The sequence below is a fragment of the Bos javanicus genome, chromosome 1 (genome assembly GCF_032452875.1).
Source record: "Bos javanicus breed banteng chromosome 1, ARS-OSU_banteng_1.0, whole genome shotgun sequence".
Taxonomy (NCBI): Eukaryota; Metazoa; Chordata; class Mammalia; order Artiodactyla; family Bovidae; genus Bos; species Bos javanicus.
The window spans coordinates 59825550-59853429 of record NC_083868.1 but is presented as its reverse complement, the minus strand read 5'-3'; the positions used below and the strand labels follow the sequence as shown (position 1 = coordinate 59853429).

The window sequence follows — 27880 nt, the reverse complement described above, 5'->3', positions numbered from 1 at the left end:
AATAATACAAAAAAATCAACCTGATATGTTTTCTCAAAGTGTGCCAGATCTGTCACAAATTCCTTAAACCATATGTATTGTGTTTATGTCTTTATCTGAGCTGTAGTAAATATTTTAAATTTTGTTTTGTTTTTGTTGTTTTTTTAATACTATTATTTTGGATCAGTTTTGGATTCACAGTAAAATTAATAGAAATGCATTAATTTTTAAATATAAATTTATTTATTTTAATTGGAGGCTAATTACTTTACAATATTGTACTGGTTGTGCCATACATCAACATGAATCTGCCACGATGTACTCATGTTCCCCATCCTGAACCCCCTCCCACCTCCCTCCCTGTACCATCCCTCTGGGTCATCCCAGGGCACCAGCCCCGAGCATCCTGTATCATGCATTGAACCTGGAAAATAGAACTGCCATACGACCCAGCAATCCCACTGCTGGGCATACACACTGAGGAAACCAGAAGGGAAAGAGACACATGTATCCCAATGTTCATTGCAGCACTGTTTATAATAGCCAGGACGTGGAAGCAACCTAGATGTCCATCAGCAGACGAATGGATAAGAAAGCTGTGGTACATATACACAATGGAGTATTACTCAGCCATTAAAAAGAATACATTTCAATCAATTCTAATGAGGTGGATGACACTGGAGCCTATTATACAGAGTGAAGTAAGCCAGAAAGAAAAACACGAATACAGTATACTAACGCATATATATGGAATTTAGAAAGATGGTAACGATAACCCTGTATGAGAAACAGCAAAAGAAATGCATTAATTTTAAAAGTCCTTTTAAATTGTTAGCTCTATGAGGTGTTTTCTAATTTATCTTTTAAAATATAATGAACAGTACTTCGCATGCAATAGATGCTCACTAAATATTGTTGACTTATTAAATAAATTAGTTTGTAATAGGTTGAACAGATTTGCAGTCCTAAATTGTTCTTGCCATCATTTCACTCTGCATAATTAAGAAAGTTTTACTAAGATGATTAAAAAATGTGTTATCAAATTACTGGTTTATATTCTAAAGCAATGGGATAAAAGAGACCCCGGCTGTACCCCTATGAGGAACCAGGGAGGATGTGTTTTTCATTGTAGGTATTCTTAGTGGATTTCATGTGCGACTGAGTTAATTTATTTCACATATGAAGGTTAGATTTATCATTTCCATATGGCACTCTAAAACTTTTTCCCTTTACCCCTCTCTGACAACTAGTGTTTTTCTTATTATAAAAGTCATGTCTATTGTAGTGGTTAACTATGTGTGAAAGTAAAAAGAAAAATTAACATCATGCGTAATCTTATTATCCAAATGTAATCATTTAATTTTTCGTGTTCTTATTTTTTCTCTCAGCCACACAAATTCTATTATGTCCATACGATTGGTACTCTGTGTGTTTATAACATACTTTAGAACCACAAACTACCCTGCAGATAGTTTCAAAATATTTCTTTATATGGATGTGCTATACTTTATTTTTCTACTATGGAAAATTTAGCTTAGCTAGGTTAGTTTTATTTTTTTGCTAACATAAATCTCTGTTGATGTTCAGTTATGTAAGGTAGAATTTTAGAATTAAAATTACTGTAGAATGAGAGATTCTGAATTTTAAATTCTTAATCATATTACTCAATAGTTTAACAGAAAAATTTTAGCAATTCATACTCCCCTCAGAAGTGTATGAAGAGGTGTTTCACTGTCATCATACAAATTGATTATTTTTTTCACACTTTTAAGCAAGTTTTATCAACTAAACTTAACGACTTTAATATGTTCCTATCATCAACTATGTTCAGAGGTATAGAGATTAAATACTTTAGTTTGCTTTCAGAGAGATTATGAATATGTTTAAGGTCACAGTAGTTCAGAGGCTGCATTTTGCAATACAGTTTCCACCTTCATGCAGATATTTTTTGGGTCTAATTGTAAACTCTGCATACTTTGTTTAAGCTGGACTTCTTTCCAATACCTACTTCGATGGCAGTTTTCTTACTGTGTTGCACTGAGGCATCATATCTAATGTGGCTTTAGCATTTCCTCTTATAGAAATCTCATTTCTATTTGCTGTTGTAACTTGAAGTTAATGAGCATAGAGCTTATTTTATTTATTTATGCATTTCTGTGGACTGCTCTACAAAAGCACCTTTCTTCCTCACCAGTCCAAACTGAGCGTTGATGAATCTGAGTAGCAGTAGTATTTGTATTAGGAAGGCCATAGTCATGGAACAACACCAAAGAAAAAAATCAATTTTAAGTGTTTGTTTCATCCTCTGGTAAAAATATTTTCATTTCAGAGACCGTGGTGAGTCTTAGTCCCTTGCTGGTACTTGTTTTTGATCACACTGTTCCGGAAGCTGTGTGTGCATATACTCACACGTATGAATTTAAGGTGAACTGAAATATCCTACGGGGAAAATTCAGATATAAAATAGCCCACTTGTTTAAGGACTACAATCTTTTCTACTTCTCTGCAGAAATTGTCTCAGCATAAATACTGGCTCCACTTCAAAAATTATTTTTACTTACAAAATATATTTGTTTTACATTTCAGAGTACCTGATAAACTGCAAGTCTGTCTGTGCCCCATAGCTGCACAGGTATGTATGTGAATTACCTATAGTTATGTTAATCTACATATTAGCTGGTAAGTGATTACATTTGGGGGCATTAAAATTGCTTACAGATTTCATAATGTGAAAATGTTAATTTTTGAGTACCTTCAAATATTGGCAAGCATCAAAGGATATTACATTTTATACATACCTTGCATTTCACTCTATTGTAAGAATCAAATAAACATTTCTATGATTTGATAAAGCAGAATAATTTCAGTTACAAAGCATTCATCTAATGGAAAGATTAGAAACTGTTTTATGGAACTGTTCTATTAAAGCGGCTCCTGATGTGGGATCAGAGACTTGCAAAACTACTGTTTTTGACACTATTGTTTTATGTTAAAACTTTTTTTGTGTCACTTTTGAGTTTATTTTCTGTGCTGGCTGCTTTAGGTAAGGAGTAGTTGCAGATGTACTTCCTGTCTGCTGCACTGTCTCAAGTACTAGAGTAATGGGGAAAAAAAATGTTTGCACCTGTTTGAAAACCTCAACTGTGTGGTGGTGTGGTTTCTGGGCAACAGGCAGGAATTCTCAAAAGCTTGGTTGCACCTGCTCAATTGTTGTTTGCAGCTGTGTCATATGATTGAGTGCACAGAGAAGCTTGTTAGCAGTTTGCTTGTGCTGTTACATATTTTGTGTCCTCCAAGTTTGAAAGATTCTTGCTTGATGTAGTCCTTGAGCTATTACATTGGTTTATTATAAAACTCATTGATTCTAGTTCCCAAATATTTTATCCAAATTCTTTGTTCTCAGTCTCAAATATTTTCTTAGCAACTGTTGACTGCCCTAGATAATGTGTATGCTAAGTTCTCCAAAGAATACCTGGGGAGAGTGGATCTCTCAAGATAACTGGGTTGATAATAATTTTTGTCCTCATAGAGACATTTTCTGTTTGGCTCAGTTTCACTATGTTGGCAACCCCACTATGTGAGGCTGGATGTAGTTATTGATCCATTTAGCTGAACAGATTTGAAAGCATTTGGCTATTAGTGGACACATGGGGCATATTCAGAAAATTTAAGTAATATTAAGAAAATTCAAGATGATTTCTTGATTTGTACGTGTGTCTCCATTGCAGCTGAGTGGAAGTGAGAGAGAAAATAAGGAAAAATTAGATAATTATCTTTGAAGAGGAACTAAAATCCAGATGTAAAATTTAAGATTGGAATATCATCCTTTAGTTTTATCAAATCCTGAAATTGAAAGTGAAAGTCGCTCAGTTGTGTCCGACTCTTTGCGTGTCGGACCGCATGGACTATACAGTCCATGGAATTCTCCAGGCCAGAATACTGGAGTGGGTAGCCTTTCTCTTCTCCAGGGATCTTCCCAACCCAGGGATCAAAGCCAGGTCTCTCGCATTGCAGGCAGATTCTTTACCAGCTGAGCCACAAAAGAAATCCTTTATCAAATCCTAGTCACTTGATGTTTTTTCCTAAGCATTTCTGTTAGTGATGTTTCTTTTAGATAACAGCTCTACAAGGTTTCTGACAAGTATCTATATTTTTAACATAGACAAGCTAATATGAACTATATCCTGTACTAGTTAGCTAAAGTTCTATAAATATAATATAAAAAGCGGCAACTCAATATACAAAGCATTTAATTAATTTATTTGGTAGTACCAAATTCCTGATATTGAAAACTTATTCAAATAACTTGCATTAGTCTTTTTAAAAATGCTTACGAGTTTCTATTGGTATTTCATAACATAAAATCTTAGAGCTTGTGTATCTTCTTTTATTGACCTGTTTAAATCTGTTTTTTTTTTTTTTTTTTAACTACCATAATATGAATTTAATTGACCTCTTTGGGAGTAAGACACATAGGTACTGAGCTAAGTGTATGGTTTTCCACAGTCTCTTAATACAATGCCTTGTACATACTAGGTGGTAAGTAAATGTTGAATGAATGCATGTATAAATAAAACATTTCTGAAAGAATAGAGGCCTAGAAACTTGTTATTTGCTTTATATTTTGGATGGTCTTCATGTACTTCCTTTAGCTCTCACACTGTGGATGAGATGGAGATGAGACTACTGATAAATTCTTTCCTTAAAATGAGAAATGAATATATAAGAATTGATACTCAACACAATCAAGAATTGCCATAACACTATTTGCAATATACTTTGCATTCATTGTGCTGACTATGAGAAGTCTTTACATTATCCCTCTTTTACACAGAATGCTGAGGTATTCAATGACTAAGTCACTAATCACCTAGAAAATGTTTTCAGCATAGATGTAAATAAAATTCTGTGTTGTGTGAGCAATGCTATGGCTTTCCTAAGCAATCATTTTCTCCCCCAAACTCTCCTACCCCGACCCTATCACTATCTCACTGAAAACACAAACTATGCAGGCTTTCTTAGGATCGGGTAGATCAGATCACATTTAAAAATTTGTGTTTTCCTAAACATAAGTAGTGGGCCCTGTATTTACTGTACACATGTTTATAATTATGGTTTCTGTTATTCACTGAATTCTAATTGTAAATAAATGAAGAAAAAGCCAAGTAGAAGTAGAGTCAAAGTAGTGTTTGTCATGACCTGCTTTAGTTAACGCCCCTCTAAAGTTCCATTCTGTATGGCACGAGGCGGTCCTATAACAATGGCAGAAGTAGCAAAGTGATCCCTTTATCTGCATCAAAACATCTTAGGCATCTCAAATTCTGGTTGATGATATTCATGTGTACTATTAGGTTTGGAAGTACACAAGCTGTTTCCTCTGGGAATAGCTTTTCTTTCATTTTAGTTTACACCAGTGGGTGAGAGACCAATATCAGGGACATTCTTTTTTTCCAGAAACTTAGTGTGGTAGAATCAACTATATTCTTTTGTTAGACTAATGTTAGAATTGAGAGAGAACCAAAACTATCTATTAGCTAGAATACTAAACCAGATGATAGCAGATGCTTCAGTGACCTGTACTAGGAATTACAGTTTGGAATACTCAGGAGGGAAAGATCACTAAACCCTAGGATTCCTGAACATTACTGCAGATTTCCCTGTGATTTCAGGGTTAAAGAAAGAAAGGGTTAAAGGAAGAAATATTTATTGAGGACATAGCATGTCTAGATATAATTTCTTTCTCTCTCCCCTTCCTTTTCTCCCTCCCTCCCTCATTTCCTTCCTTTCTTTTATTCCACACAATAATTGAATACGTATCATTTGTTAGACACTGAGTTAGGCTAAATAGATAAAACAGTGTCCTTGCTCTCAAAGAGCATACAGAGATATGTCAACAGAGCTCCTTTTGTCTTCAACACTTATTAGTATAGACCCAGTCAAGTTAACCTAATTTTTTGTTTGTTTGTTTGCTTTGTTAGTCCTTTGGAAAATTGGAAAAATAGTAGTATCTACATTATATATTGCTGTGTTGAGTTAGATATAACAACACATGTAAAATTCTTAGTTCAGTGGTTGATATATAGCAAATGCTGAATAAATCTTAGCCCAACTACTATTATTTCCAACACTATCCCCACCACTACTACAACTTAGATGCTGAAGGAAGATCACCTACTTGCCTGAGAGCAAGTATCTTGGTCCTGACATTGTCACATTGATTGTTCTAAAAGTTCTATCTAATTACCTCTAATTTCTTTTAGAAGAAATTCTAAAAATCACATAGGGTTAGAACTTAAAGGGATCTTAATAGTTATCTATTTAATATCTTTGTTTTATCCATGATGAGAAAATAAGCTCAGAAAAGTTCATGTACTTGTCAGGGTTACACACTATAATGGATAGTTCAGTTCAGTTGCTCAGTCATGTCCGACTCTTTGCGACCCCATGGACTGCAGCACACCAGGCTTCCCTATCCATCACCAACCCCTAGAGCTTGCTCAAACTCATGTCCATTGAATCCATGATGCCATCCAACCATCTCATCCTCTGTCGACTCCTTCTCCTCCTGCCTTCAATCTTTTCCAACATCAGGGTCTTTTCCAGTGAGTCAGCTCTTCTCATCAGGTGGCCAAAGTATTGGAGTTTCAGCTTCAGCATCAGTCCTTCCAATGAATTTTCAGGGTTGATTTACTTTAGGATTGACTGGTTTGATCTCCTTGCAGTGCAAGAGACTCTAAAGAGTCTTCTCTAACACCACAGTTCAAAAGCATCAGTTCTTTGGCGCTCAGCTTTCTTTATGGTCCAACTCTCACATTAGAACATGACTACTGGAAAAACCATAGCTTTGACTAGATGGAACTTTGTTGGCAAAGTAATGCCTCTGATTTTAATATGCTGTCTAGGTTGGTCATAGCTTTTCATCCAAGGAGTGAAACTCAACTCAAGGAGTGTATACCAATACAGAGTGACTTTTATATTCCAGGGAAATGTTTATATATAGATATGTTGTGTTAGTTGCTCAGGAGCATCCGACTCTTTGTGACCCATTAGATTGTAGCTCGCCAGACTCCTTTGTCCATGGAATTCTCCAGGCAAGAATAATACTGGAGTGGGTAGCCATTCCTTTCTCTAGGGAAATCTGCCCAACCCAGGGATATATATATACATATATATATATGTATATATGTATTTATATATATTATTATGTATATTATATATATATTTGATAATTCTTTCAACAATCTGTTAGGTAGATGCTGTTTTGCCCATTTTACAGGTGGGGGAAAAAAAAACCTTACACACAGAAAGAATAAGCAATTTGTCCAAGATCATACTGACAGTAAATGTGAAATGGTAGTACTTGAACCCAAAATTCAGTCCTGCCTTTTAAATGTATCAGTTTCCTAACAACTCAGTCAAAAGCCCCCAAAATACTCTGAGCATTTAAGGGATTTTTTTTTTTCTGTCATTAAAGTTTGTGCCAAAGGACATTTTATCCATCAAAAATGGTGCATTACGCTATTGTATAAATGTCCAGCATTGACTGCCTACATCTTCACTCCTGAATTTTTTGCTGACAGTTGTCTTTGAAGGCTGTGTTTTAGCTCTTCTGCACCTGATGAAGCTTTTGGATAGGACGGATTCTGAACATAGACTGCATGGGTTGATTCTGGCCCCAGTTTGTGTGGGTGGCATCGAGAGCCAAGTCATGCTCAGAGTCTGCTTCTCAACACATGTGCACTCTGCTTTCCTTGTCTCTCTCTCTCTCCTCTCCTTCATCTTTGTTTTCACTCTTAACAGGTAGTTTATGATTTTTCCCCATTTTTTACAATATCTACCATGAGTTATTCCTTGAAAAGAAATGTGTAAAGAATAACAAAATAAGGAATATCTCTGCTTATGTGAAAGCCAATGTTGCCGTAGGTATTTACGATAAACTGGTCACAGCCTTGTTGTTACTCATTTACATGGAGGAGCAAGGGGCATTGTGCACCTCATTTTAAGTTTTCTATCTTACCATTGTAACAGTTTGTCCTCACTTTGAAGTCTTAAAGCAGACTTGCTCATGACCCGATTTCACTAATAATTCTCTTAAGTAACCCTTGTACTCATTTATAAGATTTTTTTTTCCACCCACTGTTGTCTAGCCTGGTTTAAAATTTTTATATATGTACTTTTAAAAAATTGATTAGCTGGAGAGCTGCCCATTCCTCTGTGCTGTATAATAAGGATTTAAAAACTGCACACAGAATTCTGTATAGTGTAATTAAAACTGACCCACATTTGGACCTGAGTACACCAGGACTTAGCCAAACTTGCCATGAGCTGAGTTCTGGTGGCAGATGGGAACTAATGAGGACACACTCCACTCCAGAATTTCCCAGCTGCTTGGCCCCTTTTTGTACAAACAAGGTTTGGAGCGAAGTCCAGATCCCAAGAGCATGTTCTGTAAATGCACTGAACCCAATGATTTGGGAAATGTTATCACAGAATCAGACTGTTTCAAAGTCTCCGTAAGACCTCAGCTACTCTCAGATTTTAAAGATGAAAATTCAAAGGGACCTTTTGTGTTCTCTCTCCAACCAATTTTTAATTTTAAAGTGAATTAAAATCACATTCCCCTTCCCCGCCGCCCCCAACTCCAGTCTGTTTTCCTGTGCCTAGGGACAGAATGATCACGTTTATCCAAACGTGGAGATTTGCAGGTGGTTGTCTTAGGATAGACAAGGTCTCCTTGCAACCTATAGATCTCTTCAACTGGTTTGATGTCCTGGGACTATTCAGGCAGATGTAATTGAATCAGTTTGAAGCAGCTGTAGCTGGCATGTGGTCTCTCAGATTGCTAGCACCTGCTTGTTTTTTTGCAACTCACTAGAGTGAAAGAAGTGCCAAAACCAGCATTGGTCTTGGAGCAGATAAAGCACTTCAAATCCTATATTCCATTCTCCTTCCAATCTAGCCACATCACCATTGGTGCCTGAATTAATAAAGCCCCTTTTCATGATTATGTCTGAGGTAAACTTTTCCTTCTCATTCTTCTCTGTGTTGAGATCCTGACAGTATTGATCATGCTAGTCCAAAAAAATAAGGGAGTATAATGGTGATCAGGTGGCTTTGAGACTCTCTTATCATTAGACAACTGAGTAGCCTGTGGTTTGCAGAATCATTTAAATGAACGTACCAAATTCATTTGCTGTTCCAACACAGTCTTATTGGCACAGAGAATGAGCAGTTAATGTATAACAAACTGTGAGCTGTTATGGAATATGATAAATACATTTGCTAAGCAGGAGGGAATATAAAATGGAACTATTTCTTTAATGTAACTAAACTAATCGACATGGATTTCTTCAGCACTTACTAGGTATAAGAAGATGCAGTCTACTGAAAAAGGGATAGAAATTGTAGGGCATACTAAATATATATAATATATTTTTAAAAGATGTATATTTAGAATTTTAAAAAGCTTAAATCTATTTTTGAATGCTTGTTTTCTTTATCTTCTGTTTGTTCCATTATTGTAACAGATAATATTGTACAAATAATATTATTTGGCAGGCATATATTTAATTTTGAAATATTATCGATTTACTGATGTTTAATTTGAACCTGGAATTGATGAAGTCAACACATTTACCTGAAATTGAGAGCTTATGTAGTAACGTTTCTTTCAGTTCAGTTAAGTCACACAGTTCTGTCCCACTCTTTGCGACCCCATGGTCTGCAGCATGCCAGGATTCCCTGTCCATCATCAACTCCCGGAGCTTACTCAAATTTTTGTCCATCGAGTTGGTGATGCCATCCAATCATCTTATCCTCTGTTGTCCCCTTCTCTTCCCGCCTTCAATCTTTCCCAACATCAGGATCTTTTCAAATGAGTCAGTTCTTTGCATCAGGTAGCCAAAGTATTGGAGTTCCAGATTCAGCATCATCAGTCCCTCCAATGAATATTCAGGACTGATTTCCTTTAGGATGGACTGGTTGGATCTCCTTGCAGTTCAAGGGACTCTCAAGACTCTTCTCTACCACCACAGTTCAAAAGTATCATTCTTCAGTGCTCAGCTTTCTTTATAGTCCAACTCTCACATCTACACATGACTATTGGAAAAACCATAGCTTTGACTAGATGGACTTTTTAATATGCTCTCTAGGTTGGTCATAGCTTTTCATCCAAGGAGCAAGAGTCTTTTAATTTCATGGCTGCAGTCACCATCTGCAGTGATTTTGGAGTCCAAAAAAATAAAGGCAGCCACTGTTTTCATTGTTTCCCCATCTATTTGACATGAAGGGATGGGACCGGATACCACGATCTTAGTTTTCTGAATGTTGAGTTTTAAGCCAACTTTTTCACTCTCCTCATTCACTTTCATCAAGAGGCTCTTTAGTTCTTCTTCGCTTTCTGCCGTGAGTTGTGGTATTATCTGCATACCTGAGATTATTGATATTTCTCCCAGCAGTCTTGATTCCAGCTTGTGCTTCATCCAGCTGGGCATTTCTCGTGATGTACTCTGCATATAAGTTAAGTAAGCATTCTAAAGTTACTTTAGAATGGTTTCATATTAATAATCTTTTGAGATATTGTTTATGCAACCCACTCCAGTGTTCTTGCCTGGAGAATCCCCGGGACGGGGGACCCTGGTGGGCTGCATTCCATGGGGTCGCTGAGGGTTGGACGCAACTGAGCGACTTCACTTTCACTTTTATGAATAATAGTAATATGAGTAAAATCTAAAAAAGTCATTTTGTTATCAGCAAATGCCTATTTTGCAAGGTATGACTGAACCTATGCTATAGACGTAAAGTATATATGATTTTTGGCTATAAGAATATTATAGTATACTTGAAGATATAGGATATAAATTAAAGTAAGATACTCAATATTAAATGTATACTCTAGATCTGGGTTTGGTGAAAAATAATTGCTATAAAAGTAAAAATACTAGCACTCTTGTTGTCAAATATGACTCTGGACCCAATGTCCCCCTACTCCCCTTGATTGCCCATGAAGGACAATGAATCTATCAATGATCTATCATGGTTCTCTCTTCCACTAGACCAGAACTTGCTCTAAGAATTCTCCTGAGGACAACACTTCAGCTAACTTACCAGTTGATGGCAGTTGATTTAAGATGAAACCCGTTTGTCATCGCTGAACAAGTCATTAATTACAAAAGATTTCAGTGGAAATAAGAGCTCAGTGAGCTGCAAGTAAAACACAGGATTTGAGCTAGGCCTTGAAATAACATGAAACGTAGGATTTATTTGATTAGAACATTATACTTATCTAAAAAGAAACAAGAATTTAAGAAACACTCTATAACCTAGTCATTACTAATACTGTTAAATCATTTGCTTCTTAGTAACAATGTTCTTTCCTCTGTGACAAAGATTTAATATTAATTTATAAAATAATTGTTTCATGCTGATCCATGTTCAAAATCACCTTTTTGTTTTATTTATTCATTCATTCATTCAATGCAAATAGTTCTATCTATTGACATAACTGAATTCGTTTTCCACCTGATTGTATGAATACCATAATCATCTACGTCTGGCAGCATAACTTCAAACTCTGTTTCCACCTTTATGTGGCCTCCCTCTCTGTGTGTATCTCTCTATTCTCTCCTCTTCTTATAAGAACACCAGTCATTGGATTAAATGACTTGAACCTTAAATCCAAGATGATTTCATCACAAGATCTTTAACTAGTTATATCTACAAATGCCCTGATTTCCATAAATGTCAGGTTCTGAGTTTCTAGATAGACATGAACATTTGGAGGATATATTCAACATACTATAGAGTGTAACTTAAATTTTCTGTAGTAAATAACTACAGAAGGCTTATTTGTATACTTACACATTAATTCTTTTTCTCCTCTGTAGTTGACAAAATATATCTGTTCAGCATTTGTAGAATACTTGCTGCATTCAAACTTTGGTATTTTTATGGATGTAGTTGAATCGTGAGTACATTCTCTTTCATACTCTTAAACTACTGAAATTTCCACTTTATTATAGATGCTGAACTTAAGGCATAGAAGAAATAATCAACAGAGTTATAGTTCCTTCACAGATGCAGTACAAAATTAAAAACTGACTTTGGTATGTCCAACTCTTCTGTAAATCTTTGTGTGTTGAGATACTAAATATACTTTAAGGTCCATAATATTTTCAAGTAACTTTCAGTTCAGTTCAGTTCAGGTGCTCAGTCATGTCTGACTCTTTGAGACTCCATGAACTGCAGCATACCAGACCTCCCTGTCCATTATCAACTCCTGGAGTTTACCCAAATTCAAGTCCATCCAGCCATCTCATCCTCTGTCATCCCCTTCTGATATCTGATATCAAGACATTACATCTGATATCTGATATCAAGATATTACACCCTCTGTCATCCCCTTCTCCTCCCACCTTCAATCTTTCCCAGAATCAGGGTCTTTTTTAATAAGTCAGTTCTTCTCATCAGGTGGCCAAAGTATTGGAGTTTCAGCTTCAACATCAGTCCTTCCAATGAATACCCAGGACTGATCTGCTTTAGGATGGACTGATTGGATGTCCTTGCAGTCCAAGGGACACTGAAGAGTCTTCTCCAACACCACTGTTCAAAAGCATCAATTCTTTTGCCTTCAGCTTTCTTTATAATCCTATTCCCACATCCATTCATGACTACTGGAGAAACCATAGCCTTGACTAGAAGGACCTTTGTTGGTAAAGTAATGTCTCTGCTTTTTAATATGCTGTCTAGGTTGATCATAACTTTCCTTCCAATCACCAAGTATCTTTTAATTTCATGGCTACAGTCAACATCTGCAGTGATTTTGGAGCCCAAAAGAATAAAGTCAGCCACTGTTTCCACTGTTTCCCCATCTATTTGCCATGAAGTGATGGGACCAGATGCCATGATCTTAGTTTTCTGAATGTTGAGCTTTAAGCCAGATTTTTCACTCTCTTCTTTCACTTTCATCAAGAGGCTCTTTAGTTCTTCTTCACTTTATGTCCTAAGGGTGGTGTCATCTGCATATCTGAGGTTATTGATATTTCTCCCGGCAATCTTGATTCCAGCATGTGCTTCTTCCAGTCCAGCATTTCTCACGATGTACTCTGCATACAAGTTAAATAAGCAGGGTGACAATATACAACCTTGACGTACTCCTTTTTCTATTTGGAACCAGTCTGTTGTTCCATGTCCAGTTGTAACTGTTGCTTCCTGACCTGCATACAGATTTCTCAAGTGGCAGGTCAGGTGGTCTGGTATTCCCATCTCTTTCAGAATTTTCCACAGTTTATTGTGATCCACATAGTCAAAGGCTTTGGCATAGTCAATAAAGCAGAAGTAGATGTTTTTCTGGAACTTTTTTGTCTTTTTGATGATCCAGCAGATGTTGGCAATTTGATCTCTGGTTCCTCTGCCTTTTCTAAATCCAGCTTGAATATTTGGAAGTCCATGGTTCACATATTGTTGAAGCCTGGCTTGGAGAATTTTGAGCATTACTTTACTAGTGTGAGAGATGAGTGCAATTGTGTGGTAGTTTGAGCATTCTTTGGCATTCCCTTTCTTTGGGATTGGAATGAAAACTGACGTTTTCCAGTCCTGTGGCCACTGCTGAGGTTTCCAAATTTGCTGGTATATTGAGTGCAACACTTTCACAGCATCATCTTTCAGGATTTGGAATAGCTCAACTGGAATTCCATCACCTCCACTAGCTTTGTTCATAGTGATGCTTCCTAAGGCCCACTTGACTTCACATTCCAGGATGTCTGCTTCTTAGGTGAGTGATCACACCATCGTAATTAACTGGGTCATGAAGATCTTTTTTGTACAGTTCTTCTGTGTATTATTGCCACCTCTTTTTAATCTCTTCTGCTTCTGTTAGGTCCATACCATTTCTGTCCTTTATTGTGCCCATATTTGCATGAAATGTTCCCTTTGTATCTCTAATTTTCTTGAAGAGATCTCTAGTCTTTCCCATTCTGTTGTTTTCCTCTATTTCTTTGCACTGATCACTGAGGAAGGCTATCTTATCTCTCCTTGCTATTCTTTGGAACTCTGCATTCAGATGCTTATATTTTTCCTTTTCTCCTTTGATTTTTGCTTCTCTTCTCTTCACGGCTATTTGTAAAGCCTCTTTACTCATGACATAAATTATTAGTTACAAAATTTTTTCATAGTGATATCAAGATATTATAGGCCAAGTATGCACCTAAAATTTAGTGTCATAGAGTGACAAAGAACATTGCACTAAATAACAGCTTACTGTAGCAATGAGATAAGACAAGATCTTTATTAGAGTGTTATGAATCTGGCTGTATAAAAATACACCTTCATTAAGTGATAACTGGAAGTTATGAGCATCCAGGACTTAATTGAGAAAGCAAGACTCAGCTCAGAGAGGTTAATATCTAACCTGATAGAGCCAGTAAGTGACTGAGACAGAATTTAAACTAAACTCTATTCAAGTGCAAAACCTGCATTCTTTATACTTCTCCCAAGTTAGTTTCCAAAGGGTTGAAATATTTTTACGCTGAAAATGTAAGTGAGAAGTATTATTAGATAAGAGTAAATAGAGGGAGCAGAAAGTAAAGCCAGTCCTGAGAGAATTGCAATAGAATTGGAAGCATTTGTTGGTCCTTTCCAACTCATGATTTTGTGATATTACAGGTGTGTTTTCTTTACAAATACTCAATAGGCCAACAATTTGAATTTTAAAAAATATATAATTACGTCTTATCTACTGGACAGATTCTTACAAGTTGGAGCTCCTCTGCTGTACTTCTGTTCTGGATAATATAATTGTATGCTCAAAGGACAGACAGAATTAAAAGTAGGTACTAGATATCCCTGCCAGAAAAAAATAAAGATTAAATAGAAATGAAAAGTAATCTCTGAAATAGTAACATAGTTAAATATCAAAGTGATTTTGATATACAAAATTATGATTTGCTTCCAAAATATATTAATTGAATGAACTCTTCTAATATGTCTTGTTCCTATTGCTATAAGGACCAAAGAGAAAAAAAGTATCTTTCTGCTAAATTGCAGATTACTTTTTGGTATGGATCAAGCTTCTATGGTGGTGAACATCAGACCCAGTTTCAGGCAGTGGAAATACTGCTCTGAGCAAGAAGATCAAGATGCTGTAACTCATGAGTTAAGATGGCAGGAGGATGGCAGTACGTGTGTATCAGTCAGTCAGTGCAGTTGCTCTTTGTGTCCAACTCTTTGTGATCCCATGAAGTACAGCACGCCAGGATTCCCTGTCCATCACCAACTCCTGGAGCTTGCTCAAACTCAAGTTAGTGACGCCATCCAACCAGCTCATCCTCTGTCGTCCCCTTCTCCTCCTGCCTTCAAATCTTTCCCAGCATCAGGGTCTTTACCAATGAATCAGTACTTCACATCAGGTGGCCAAAGTATTGAAGTTTCAGCTTCAGCATCAGTTCTTCCAATGAATATTCAGGACTGATTTCCTTTGTGGATTGACTGATTTGGTCTCCTTAAAGTCTAAGGGACTCTCAAGAGTCTTCTACAATACCACAGGTCAAAAGCATCAGTTTTTCAGTGCTCAGGTTTCTTTATGGTCCAACTCTCATATACATGCATTTCTACTGGAAAAACCATAGCTTTGATTAGAAGGACCTTTGTTGGCAAAGTAGGTTTATCATAGCTTTTCTTGCAAGAAGCAAGCATCTTTTAATTTTAAGTCTACAGTCAACATCTGCATTGCTTTTGGAGCCCAAGAAAATAAAATTTGTCACTGTTTCCACTATTTCCCCATCTGTTTGCTATGAAGTGATGGGACCAGATGCCATGATCTTAGTTTTCTTAATGTTGAGCTTTAAGCCAACTTTTTCACTCTCCTGTTTCATCTCCATCAAGAGGCTCTTTAGTCCCTCTTCACTTTCTGTCCTAAGGATGGTATCATCTGCATATTTGAGATTATTGACATTTCTCCCGGCAATCTTCATTCCAGCTTTTGCTTCATCCAGTCTGGGATTTTGAATGATTTAAAGTTAAATAAATTAAATTAAATAAGCAGGGTGACAATATACAGCCTTGATATACTCCTTTCTCAATTTGGAACCGGTCTATTGTTCCATGTCCAGTTCTAACTGTTGCTTCTTGACCTGCATACAGATTTCTCAGGATGCAGGTCAAGTGGTCTGGTATTCCCATCTCTTTCAGAATTTTCCAGTTTGTTGTGATCAGAGTCAAAGGCTTTGGCATAGTCAATGAAGCAGAAGTAGATGTTTTTCTGGATTTCTCTTGCTTTTTCAATGATCCAGCTGATGTTGGCAATTTGATCTCTGGTTCCTTTGCGTTCTCTTGGCAAAACTGTTAGCCTTTGCCCTGTTTCATTTTGTACTCCAAAGCTAAACTTGACTGTTACTCCAGGTATCTCTTGACTTCCTAATTTACATTCCAGTTCCCTATGATGAAAAGGACATGTTTTTTTGCTGTTAATTCTAGAAGGTCTTGTAGGTCTTCATAGAACCATTCAATTTCAGTTTCTTCAGCATTAATGATTGGATACTGTGATAGTGAATGTTTTGCCTTGGAAATGAACAGAGATCATTCTGTTGTTTTTGAGATTGCACCCAACTACTTCATTTCAGACTCTTTTGTTGACAATGAGGGCTACTCAATTTCTTCTAAGGGATTCTTGCCCACAGTAGTAGATATAATGGTCATCTGAATTAAATTCACCCATTCCAGTCCATTTTATTTCACTGATTCCTAAACTGTCAATGTTCACTCTTGCCTGACTATTATGTGTGTATGGGAGGAAACAAAAAGAGAAATTAATAAGATATGTCTAGAAAGCAGCTGTTCCATCCAGGGTGGAATTACTAGATGTCCCTCTTGTAAATGAAATTCTGCCTCTTCGAGAATGCAATATGAATTTCCCAGGATCTACTGGTAATACAAGGATTTCATGGTTTTTAGTAATACAATGGGCATATAGTAAGTTTTTAGAATTGGTACTAGAAGTTGAGGGGCTTCCCAGGTGGAGCAGAGATAAACCATCTGCCTGCCAATTCAGGAGATGCAAGAGATGCAGTTTCGATCCTGGGTTTGAAAGATCTCCTGGAGGGCACGGTAACCCATTTCAGTATTCTTGTCATGGACAGAGGAGCCTGCTGGGCTACAATCCATAGCGTCACAAAGAGTTGGGCATCACTGAATGACTGAGCAGAAAACACTATAGGCTATTTAGGGAGTACAATAGGAAAAAAACAAAACAAAAACAAAAACAAGAATGGCTGGGGAAGGGGAGAGGGTCATTGATGGACTTCCTGTGGAAATAACGCTTGAACTAGGAGCAGGAAAATATAAAGAAGCCAGTCAGGGAAAAATCTGGAGCACAAGAAATTTGATCTCTAAATTCTTATAGGTTTCTAAGTGTTGTGCGCACAAGGTGTGTGTGTGTTAGAGTAGTCAGGTAAGGGGATATGTGTCCTGTCTGTCCACTATTAAAAATGTAAAATTAAAATGTCTGCTTCAAGGGCATCCAGTTGACCCTCCTCTTCATCCTGATAGTGAACACAGAAAAAATAAGCATTCAGGAATGGATCAAAGAAGCTTAACTATTTCTTCCTAAAATCTTAGAAACTTCTCGTTTGTGAAAGCCAAAGTTAGTTAAGCTACAAGGAGATGGACTAGATTTATCGTTATTCTTAGCTGCCTTTATTAATTCCATCACCTGCTTTTATCTCAAGGGTTAGTAGAGGAGCCACACAAATTCTTGATCATTTCTCCCTTTGCCAAATTATCTTTTCTAGGAGTAATATCATACCCTTTCCTCTTTTTCTGTACATGAAGGCCATAAATGAAAATGGAAAATCAAATGGAATTTCCTTAGATTTAATTTTTTTGAACTATTAGACTTATAATTGTGTGCTTAGTGCTTAGTCACTCAGTCGTGTCCAACTCTTTGTGACCCCATGAACTGTAGCCCACCAGGCTTCTCTATCCATGGGGATTCTTAAGGCAAGCATACTGGAGTGGGTTGCCCTGTCCTTCTCCAGGGAATCTTCCCAACCCAGGGATCAGACCCAGATCTCCTACATTGCAGGCAGATTACTTTACCAGGGAAGTCTTATAATTAGGCTGCTGCTGCTGCTAAGTCGCTACAGTCGTGTCTCACTCTGTGCAACCCCACAGACAGCAGCCCACCAGGCTCCTCCATCTCTAGGATTCTCCAGGCAAGAATACTGGAGTGGGTTGCCATTTCCTTCCCCAATGCATGCATGCATGCTAAGTCGCTTCAGTGGTGTCTGACTCTGTGTGACCCCATGAACAGCAGTCCAGCAGGCTTCTCTGTCCATGGGATTCTCTAGGCAAGAATACTGGAGTGGGTTGCTACGTCCTTCTCTGTATAATTAGGTTAAGCTATAACTTTTTAGGAATATGTAGTTATCTTTCCCTGGTATCTCAGCTGGTAAAGAATCTGCCTGGAATGCAAGATCCAAGTTCAATTCCTGGGTCAGAAGGATATCCTGGAGAAGGGATAAGCTACCCACTCCAGTATTCTTGGACTTCCCTCGTGGCTCAGATGGTAAAGAATCCACCTGCAATGCAGGAGACCTGGGTTCGACCCCTGGGTTGGGAAGATCCCCTGGAGGAGGGCATGGCAACCCACTCCAGTTTTCTTGCCTAGAGAATCCCCATGGACAGAGGAGCCTGGTGGCAACAGTCCATGGGGTCCCAAAGAGTCGGACAGGATTGAGCAACTAAGCACACAACACAGTTATCTTTCCATTTGAACTGCACACAAGAAATCTGTTCTTCTCATCTTTACCTTCATTCTCAAGCAGGAATTGCTCCACATACTTCATTCAAAATTAAATTGTTTATCCAAAACTAGATAAGAATATGTGGTAGTAAATTACTGAAATTGATGAAATTTGAATTTTTCTGAGTTTAATGTGTCTAATCAACATTACACTCAGGGCATTATTATTGCCCATTGCTTGCTGCTATAACAGATGACAGTATTACCAGGACCCAGGATGATACTGTATGAAAAACTGCACAATGAAATACACACTCTATTGTGAGTATTTGAAAAATAGAGCAGAATAACACTTCCAGAAATGTGGTTTTTGATGAGCAGATTTACATTTTTTTAACTAGAGAAACTAAGAACCTCTCAGTATAAATTTTGATAGGCTTTGCATTCATGCATGCTCAGTCGTGTCCGACTCTTTGCAACTCCATGAACTGTAGCCTGCCAGGTTCCTCTGCCCATGGAATTCTTCAGGCGGGAATACTGAGTGTATTTCCTTCTTAAGAGGATCTTCCAGACCCAGGGAGCGAACTGGTATTTTCTACATCTCTTACACTGGCACACGGATTCTTTACCACTGTGTTGATAGACTTTATGTACATTCTAATTTATAAACCAAATTGTGGTGTGATTGATAATACATATTGTTAGCAGTTATACCGTTGAATATTATCACACAAATTCCCATAGGTTTGTTTTTATCATGATAACAGAAACCAAAAATAAAGGCAAGAGCTACTTCCTTTTCAGAAATACTACAGTGCACAATTTTTACTATGTAATTGAATTAACCATTCAATTTGTCATCCAACCATGACTGAGATTTTGCTTTTACAAACAGCTATCCAAGTGTCAAGAATATTAAGTTGTAATGGAAGAAGGCCATTATCATACTGAAGCTTCAAATACCATAAATAAAAAAATACCAATAACATTTTTTATAACTTGTAAGCATGCACTGTAATGTCATAGAAAATCACAAACCTGTTAAAGAGCATTTGTGATAATATATACCTGAATTGTAAACCAATTTTGAAATTTTGTTCCACTCAAGTTGTGTATCTGAAAGTATATATCAAGAATAGATTCAAGAAAACTCCAGGGCCAATGGGGATTCCCAGGTGGCACAGTGGTAAAGAACCCACCTGCCAATACAAGAGACACAAGAGATGCAGATTCAGTCCCTGGGTCGGGAAGATTCCCGGAAGTAGGAAATGGCAAGCCACTCTAGTTCTTAACTGGAAAATTCCATAGACAGAGGAGCCTGGTGGGCTGCAGTCCATGGGGTTGCAAAGAGTCAGACATAACTGAGCAACTTATCAGGCACACACACACCAGGGCCAATATTAAAAGTTGACAATGAATTATATAAAAAATACATTCCTCATTAGTCTCATTTGGTGTGTTTCAATACCTTTGCAGAACTAAACTGTGGAGACCTAGAAGCACAACTTGCCCAGTGAGTATAGTATTTAAGATATTATTTAGTTTTTCCAGCTTATGAAGATTTTCATCACACACATTGTTTCCTTTTGTCATGAAGACATGATTACAGTCCATCAACAAAGTACCAAATAGATATTTATTCATTGTAGTAGCTACAGATGCTCAAAATAGATATTTAAATCTCAAACATATCTCCCACTGTTCTATATTAGATTGTTGTTGTTCAGTCACTAAGCCATCTCTGACTCTTTGCATCTGCATAGACTGAAGCATACCAGGCTCACCTGTCTCTCTGAGTTTGCTCAAATTCATGTCCCTTGAGTCAGTGTTGCTGTCTAACCATCTCATTCTCTGCTGTCCTCTTCTGTGTTATATCATTAAGACTTAGAAGTATAAACTGTTAGATCTGTAAGAAAATTTGCATTATCTTTTTAGTATAATCTAGTGATTTACAGATGAGGAAATGGAAACACAGTGAAATTGAATAGGACTAGACAAGTGCAGAATAAAGAACTGAGTAAAGCAGTACTCTTTACTTCCATCTTCACCAATTTTGCTTCACTTTTCACCATCTACAACAATTTTTCTGCTATCTTTATTTTTAAAATGCATGCACATGGTGAAAATTTTTAAAAATAAAATGGCACACAAAGATGTAAAATGAGAAATATGTTTTTACCGACTTAAAGTGCTATTACTAGAAATAGACAGATTCAAGGGTATGTGTACGAAAATGTACCTATATACCTGCATTTTAAAAATGAACAAGAGTCACATCATTTTGGTTTTGTTTGTATTTTGCTTTCTTTTTAGTACTATATCTTAGAGATTTTATAGAATTTATATTATAGTATATTATGCTATGTCATCTTTTTTATAGCTTCATAATATTGCCATTTTATGAGTGTAACAAAATGTATTTAACCATGGTCTAATTTGTGGATACTTGGTTATTTTCAATTTTTTCCCTCTTCAAAAAACATTACAAAAAACAGCCTTCTAAATACATCTTTTAATTATTCTAATGTATGTGCACAGTGTCTCAGTCGTGTCTGACTCTGTGGACTGTAGCATGCCAGCCTCCTCTGTCCATGGAATTTTACAGGCAAGAACACTGGAGTGGGCTGCCAGGGGATATCCCTGACCCAGGGATTGAACATGTGTCTCTTGTGTCTCCTTCATTGGCAGACAGATTCTTTACCACTAGCACTGCCTGGGAAACCCATTCTAAAGTATTCATAAAATAATTTCCTAGGTATACTTTTGTAATTAACATTTTGATAGCTTTTACAAATTTTCTTTTAAAAACATAGTTCTAATATATACTTCTAACAACAGTGTAGGAGAATACCTACTTTCTTTCACCTTATCAATACTTGGCTTTAACAAATGTTTGTTCTAATTTGAAAAGAGAAAATGATATTTAATCACTGTGTTGATTTGTATTTATTTATTTATTAGTAGAGCTAAACACCATTTAAAAATTTTGCTGTCAAAATTGTGAGTGGCTGTTAAATGCTTCCTATTTTTCTATTGTTTTATTTTTTCTATTGATTTATATAACCTCCCCATATATGGAAAATAACCATATTAGGTTTTAAATTATGTCTCAGCTTTTAATTTACTTTTTGACTTTTGTTATGGTCTTCTTACATACCAGCATTATCAATCATTTCCTTTATGATGTAGGAAAATTCGCAGAAAAATTACCCATATTTTCTTCTAGGACATTTGTAATTTGGTCTCTTTTAAACTTTATATCCTTAATTCAACAAAATTTTATTTTTGTATACTACATTTAAAAAAATATTAATATATTTGGGGGAATTAAAATAAATGTTTTTTTATTGTATCACTTGAAAAAACAGACTGAGTTTTTTCTTTCTTTCTTTTTTTTTTTGGCCCCTGAGTACCTCAGAAAGGCAGAGTTCAGCACTTCGATTAAAAAAAAAAAAAAAATTGGCAGAGTGAGAACTGAAATGTCAAAATTGACCTATTTTTCTTTATCAATCACTAATGTCTATTGTTTATGACATACAAAAATCCCAATAAACTTTTTTACTTATGAGAATAAATTATTATATTTAGATAATCTAAGGAATGGTTGAATCAGTGAGAGTATCATAGAATAAATCAAACCCCTAGCAAGACACTTTTAACAGCAATTTCAATTCATATGGTAATGTTAATTTTACTTAGGAAAAGCACTTACTTCTCGGTAAGAATCTATAGCTGTACAAGTAAAATAAAAATGTAAATGTTCTAATTTAAGCAGGACGTAGTAGCCTGGTGATGAATAAATGTATCTGTTTCTTGAAAAGTTCACTTCAAATCATCGTCATCCTTAAAAGGCGATTACTTTGAATGGTTTTTGTAAGCTTGCAAAGCAGCTTGGACTCTTAAGAGTTCTGATAGCTGACGTCTTTGTATGGTTTGTAAATAAGTAAAGGAGCCATTCAGTTATAAAATTGAATATTTGTCAATAAAAGAACAATACTCAGTTTCCATGTGCGTGCGCTAATTCACTTCAGCCATGTCTGACTCTTTGCAACCTTGTGAACTGTAGAACACCAGGCTACTCTGTCCAAGGGATTTTCCAGGCAAGAATACTGGACTGGGTAGACATGCCCCCCCGACCCCCCACCCTCCAGGAGCTCTTCCCCACCCAGGGATAGAACCTGTGTCTCTTATCTCTCCTGCATAGGCAGGTAGCTTCTTTACCACTAGTGCCACCTGGGAAGCCCATATTCAGTTTAACGTCTATTATATTTATGACTAAAATTGATTAGGAAAGAAGTATGTGTGCATGCTCATTTACTTAGTCATGTCTGACTCTTTGTGACTCCATGGACTGTAGCCTGCCAGGCTCCTCTTTCTGTGGAGTTTTCCAGACAAGAATACTGGAGTGAGTTGCCATTTCCTTCTCCAGGGTATATTCTGGACCTATGGATTGAACCCAAGTCTCTTTCCTCTCCTGCATTGGCTGGTGGATTTTCACCACTGTGCCACCTGGGAGAGAAGTAAGGACAGATGAAATGTGAATCTGTGAGGGAGAGGAGTCAAGAAATGCAACTTAATTTTTTCCTACCCTTCACTTTATTTTTAATAGACTATTCTCTTTTTTTCATTATAAAAGTAACAGAGCATCATAGTAAAACTATTTGGAAAACATGAAAATGCAGAAAGAAGACAATAAAATCACTCTTTGTGTTTATGAACATTTGTTTCTGTTAATAAATGATTTTTCTCTGGCATGATTTTCATTTTGGTTATATAATATTCCATACAGTGGATGTGTTAAATTAATTTAGTCCATTTCTTATTCCTGGACTTAATGTTGCTTCTAGTTTTTCTCTATTACAAATAACCTATTTATTAATATCATTGTGTACACATTCTTATGAACATCCTTGATTATGTCCTTAGCACAAGTTACTATATGTAGAATACTTGAGTTAAAGATACACATTTTTCAAGTTTTTAATGCATTCAGTTATACCACTTACTTTCCTGACTTCCCTGGTGGCTCAGATGGTAAAGCGTCTGTCTACAATGCGGGAGACCCAGGTTCGAGCCCTGGATTGGGAAGATCCCCTGGAGAAGGAAATGGCAATCCACTCCAGTACTCTTGCCTGGAAAATCCTGTGGACAGAGGAGCCTGGTAGGCTGCAGTCTATGGGGTCGCAAAGAGTTGGACACAACTGAGCACCTTCACTTCACTTCACTTCATACCACTTACACATTGCTGTGGCCTCAGAAGCAGTCTCATAGTGTCTGTTTTTGCTCATATTCTATCAGTTCTTGGTATAACTCTGTGTGGTTCACAGAAAAGCTCTCAGTGGTCTGGGAAGGGTGAGTACAAAGAGGTGGGAAGAGGTGAAGCAGAGGTGAGAGCCATTTTTGTTGAAGAAATGTGGGAGGCTATTGCAGGCTTTGGAGAGCAGCTTTCTCCAAAGCAAACTTGCACTTTTGGAGACAGCTCAGACTCTGCATGTTAACTTGCCATAGTTCCCCCGTTCCTATTTGCTTTGACTCAGTGACCCGACCCTTCAGGCATACCTCATGTATTCAGTGATTGAGACCACTTACTCATACTAATCATTGCACACAGAAAATACATTAAAAAATTTGTATTCATTACTCAATATATTTTGCTCCTCAAGTGTCATGAAACATTCAGGGTATATTAACGGGCAAATCCACACCTGGAGTATATTACTGAGCTTTAGAAACTGTTAATTTAAAAAATCAAATATTTAATTTTGAGGAAAAAATCAGTTTTGGATTTTAAGCATATATATCATCTTTCATTTTGGCCCAATTAACCCAGCAGGTGTGTGCAAATTAGGTCACTACTTTGTCACCGTGGTAACATGCTTTGGGGAGGTGGATCTTAACTACCTCCAGCACAGGGGATGTTGGCTGAGTAAGTATTAAGAGATGCTTTACAAATAAACAAGGCACAATTTAATGCATTAGAGTATAGAAAATAGGTCTGGTGCTAGGTACCAACAGATAATATTCCGTGACATGAAAACAAGTACTACCTCAAATTTATATTAACTAAAGAGATCTAATGAGCTGCAAAAATAGAACTTGCAAGACTTATAATCTCTGAAAGGACAGTAAAACTTACTGACGATCACTCGTAAGGTGATTGTTCCATTTTTCCATTTGAGTAAAGAGTTTAGAAGACAGAGCAGGTTCCCTATAGTTTAAGGACATTTTTTAGAAATAAGCTGTGGTTTTTCAGGGTGTCAGCACCTTCCGGCTTACTCATTCTAGTGACTAAAATCTAGTCAGGGTTTTTAAAAGGACAGTGTCTAAACGTTTCTTTTAAGTGCTACTTTTTTTTATCATTATTCATAACTGCTTATGGGTTAAGAAGTTGGCAGACTTGGTCTATGCCAGCACTCCAGCATTAATACAAGTCTCTAACTCAGGCTTCTTCTCACCAGGTGGAAAAAGCAGACATGCTTCAAGATTGCTGGTAGAGATTGTGCAATCTGTTGGGTTGCTGAAGGTTCCAAATCATGTGGGCATTCTGCAGCCCCACAGAGTGGTAGAATTTCTTCACTTATCCCTGACAAGTTCACACCTCTTTTGGTCATTAAAATTGTAAATCTACATTATCAGATGCAGAAAACAGGCCAAATTAGCGATATTAAATGTATTTCCAAAGAAGTACATCTCCTCAGACCACTTTCAGCACTCAGTCACAAATGATATTTCCATTAAGCCTATGTCACCGGTTCATATGCAGCTTTATGTTTTTCAATTTGTCCTAAATGCTGCCTTATATTTGCTTCACTTGTTATCATTTTGAAGTATTTTTGTATATTGTATTTTTTGTGATATTTTACATATGGGGTTTCAAAAACTTGAATCCCTCTCGTGTTTGTTTTCAGTTGGTTGTAACTTCAGTTTATTTCTTATTTCTCGTGTTTTCAGTAGTTAATATTTACAAAACACCTGACTAGACTCTTCAAGATTCCTCCCCCCAGTCTTCCTCGCTATGCGTCAAGGATGAGAGGCACATAGAAGAGGCAAGGTGACTTGTGACTTAGCCTGTGTCACAGAGTATGTGAATTCACTTTCGAATGAGAAGTTTGGAGACTCACAAAGGGATCCTTGCTAAGTGGAAAAACAGTTGACTCAAGCACTCTCTTACCTCTAACTTCTTTTTCACCAGCACAAACTCCCTCCCTGTATTCAAGACTTCTTTTCTCATCTACTCCTCAGTGGACACCGAAAAAAAATTCTTTTAAAGAACTGGTTCATAACATAAAAGCCTGAAGTCTCAGTTAAACCTGTTAACTTGCCAAGGGTAAGGGTATGTATTGTTCACTGGAGAACAGAATGCCGTATTCTCCCAGATCTGCTGGGGAACAGGGAGGGTGGCAGTACAAATTAGCATCAGAACAAAGCTTTATCACAGTGGGATCCCAGGTTGTTTTAGGTATAAGATTCGAAACAAAAATATGGGAAGGGATGGAATCCATCAAATCTAATAAAGGAAATTGTAGTAGATTCAGGGAACTTGGACCCCTGAATTGCAGTGGCCAGGTTGGGGAGGAAATGGGCAGTTAAACAAAGTAGTGCTGTATCTTTCTTTCATTGTTTGACGAAATAATTTTTACCCCTTTTAACTGGAATGTTTTTTGAAAAAAAGAAATGAGCCTGGTATATCTGAAACAAAGAGCTTACACAGTCACCGAGCTGGTTGGTTTTTATACCTTCCTTTACTGAGTATTGTCCTTCAGTACAATACAGAGCCATTTCTTTGTTCTCACAAGCTAGCAGTTAAATTGTATGTAAATGTATGCAAATTAGATGCTGTCTAATAAAGAGAGTCATTAGATGGAAGAAATATTTAGTTTAGAAAAAAAAGCAGGTGTATTGTGTAAAAGAAAATGTAAGGCTACAAAAAAGCCCAAACTTTTGTGGACAGTTTTAGAAAAAAATTATTAAAATAGATTTTAAAAGACTTACGTCTTCCTGACCTTTCTTTTGTGCTTATATATATGTGTGTGTTTTTAAAATATTTACATATAAAACTAGAGGATTGGCTTCTTTCCCAGAATTACTGGAAGCACCTTCACCAGGAACATTTGGACTTGAATAATCTCCACAGCAGCATTTTCTTTCTTGAATTAAATGAATTGTAAAATGGGTGATTGGCCCAGAAACACTGACTGTTTATTTGGGTTCCTTTCCTTTAGGTGGATAGAGGCTTAGTGGCTCCATGGTGGGTACCTTGCAACTGATCACCTTGACTGCTTTAAGGTTCCCCTTTCACACTTTTCCACCCCAGCCTCTTAAAGGCTACCATAGGCTTCTTATATATGTTCCTTGAGAGGAACCCACAGTTCCTTTTGAACTTCATTCAGTGCTGTATTAAATGTTTAGCATAATGCTTAGCACTTAGTAAGCACTCTTATTTATTTTTGAATGGTTAAGAGAATGAATGAGTTGATAAATAAATGAAATGTAATATCACATACATTAAATATTTTAATAGTCACTAAAGTGGTTATAGGTATGTCAATATCCTTATAGTCCTCAGAAGACAGTCACTGAAGCAATTCCTCAGGTTTGCATATATAGCCGTTGTATGATAAGTGTGTAGCGAAAAAAATAAAATGCTTTGCTGTCCTGTTTTCTCAAGTAACAAAGATGTTGAGTGCTAAACAACTGCGTCACTTCTTGTGGCAGTTATTGTGGAGGCAAAAATAAGTAAGCAATGGCACCCCACTCCAGCACTCTTGCCTGAAAAATCCCATGGACGGAGGAGCCTGGTGGGCTGCAGTCCATGGGGTCGCAAAAGTCAGACATGACTGAGCGACTTCCCTTTCACTTTTCACTTTCCTGCATTGGAGAAGGAAATGGCAACCCACTCCAGTGTTCTTGCCTGGAGAATCCCAGGGATGGGGGAGCCTGGTGGGCTGCCGTCTATGGGGTCGCACAGAGTCGGACACGACTGAAGCGACTTAGCAGCAGTAGCAGCAGCAGTAGTCTCTCTAGGAGCTCCTAGTTTCTAGAGGAATCAGCCATACCCATACTTAATGCACAGCAAATTGTACAATGTGGAGTTACAGATAAAATATTATGAGGGAATGAAAGAGAAAGAGAAGAATTCTGATTAAAAAGTGTCTGAGATAGTTT

General features: G+C 37.0%; 1 protein-coding gene across 22 annotated transcripts in view; it reads left to right on the top strand.

Moving 5' to 3' along the window:
- ZBTB20 (zinc finger and BTB domain containing 20) overlaps nucleotides 1-27880 on the top strand; it is an 865788-nt gene that overhangs the window by 225196 nt on the left and 612712 nt on the right. For 18 of the 22 annotated variants that reach the window (XR_009738480.1, XR_009738483.1, XR_009738481.1 and 15 more), the window contains one exon: nucleotides 2566-2611. The gene's annotated coding sequence lies outside the window, so the exon portion shown is untranslated. Of the gene's footprint in view, nucleotides 1-2565; nucleotides 2659-20191; nucleotides 20229-27880 lie in introns of all 22 variants that reach the window. The other 4 variants (XM_061427466.1, XM_061427544.1, XM_061427549.1 and 1 more) reach the window with 2 other exon arrangements.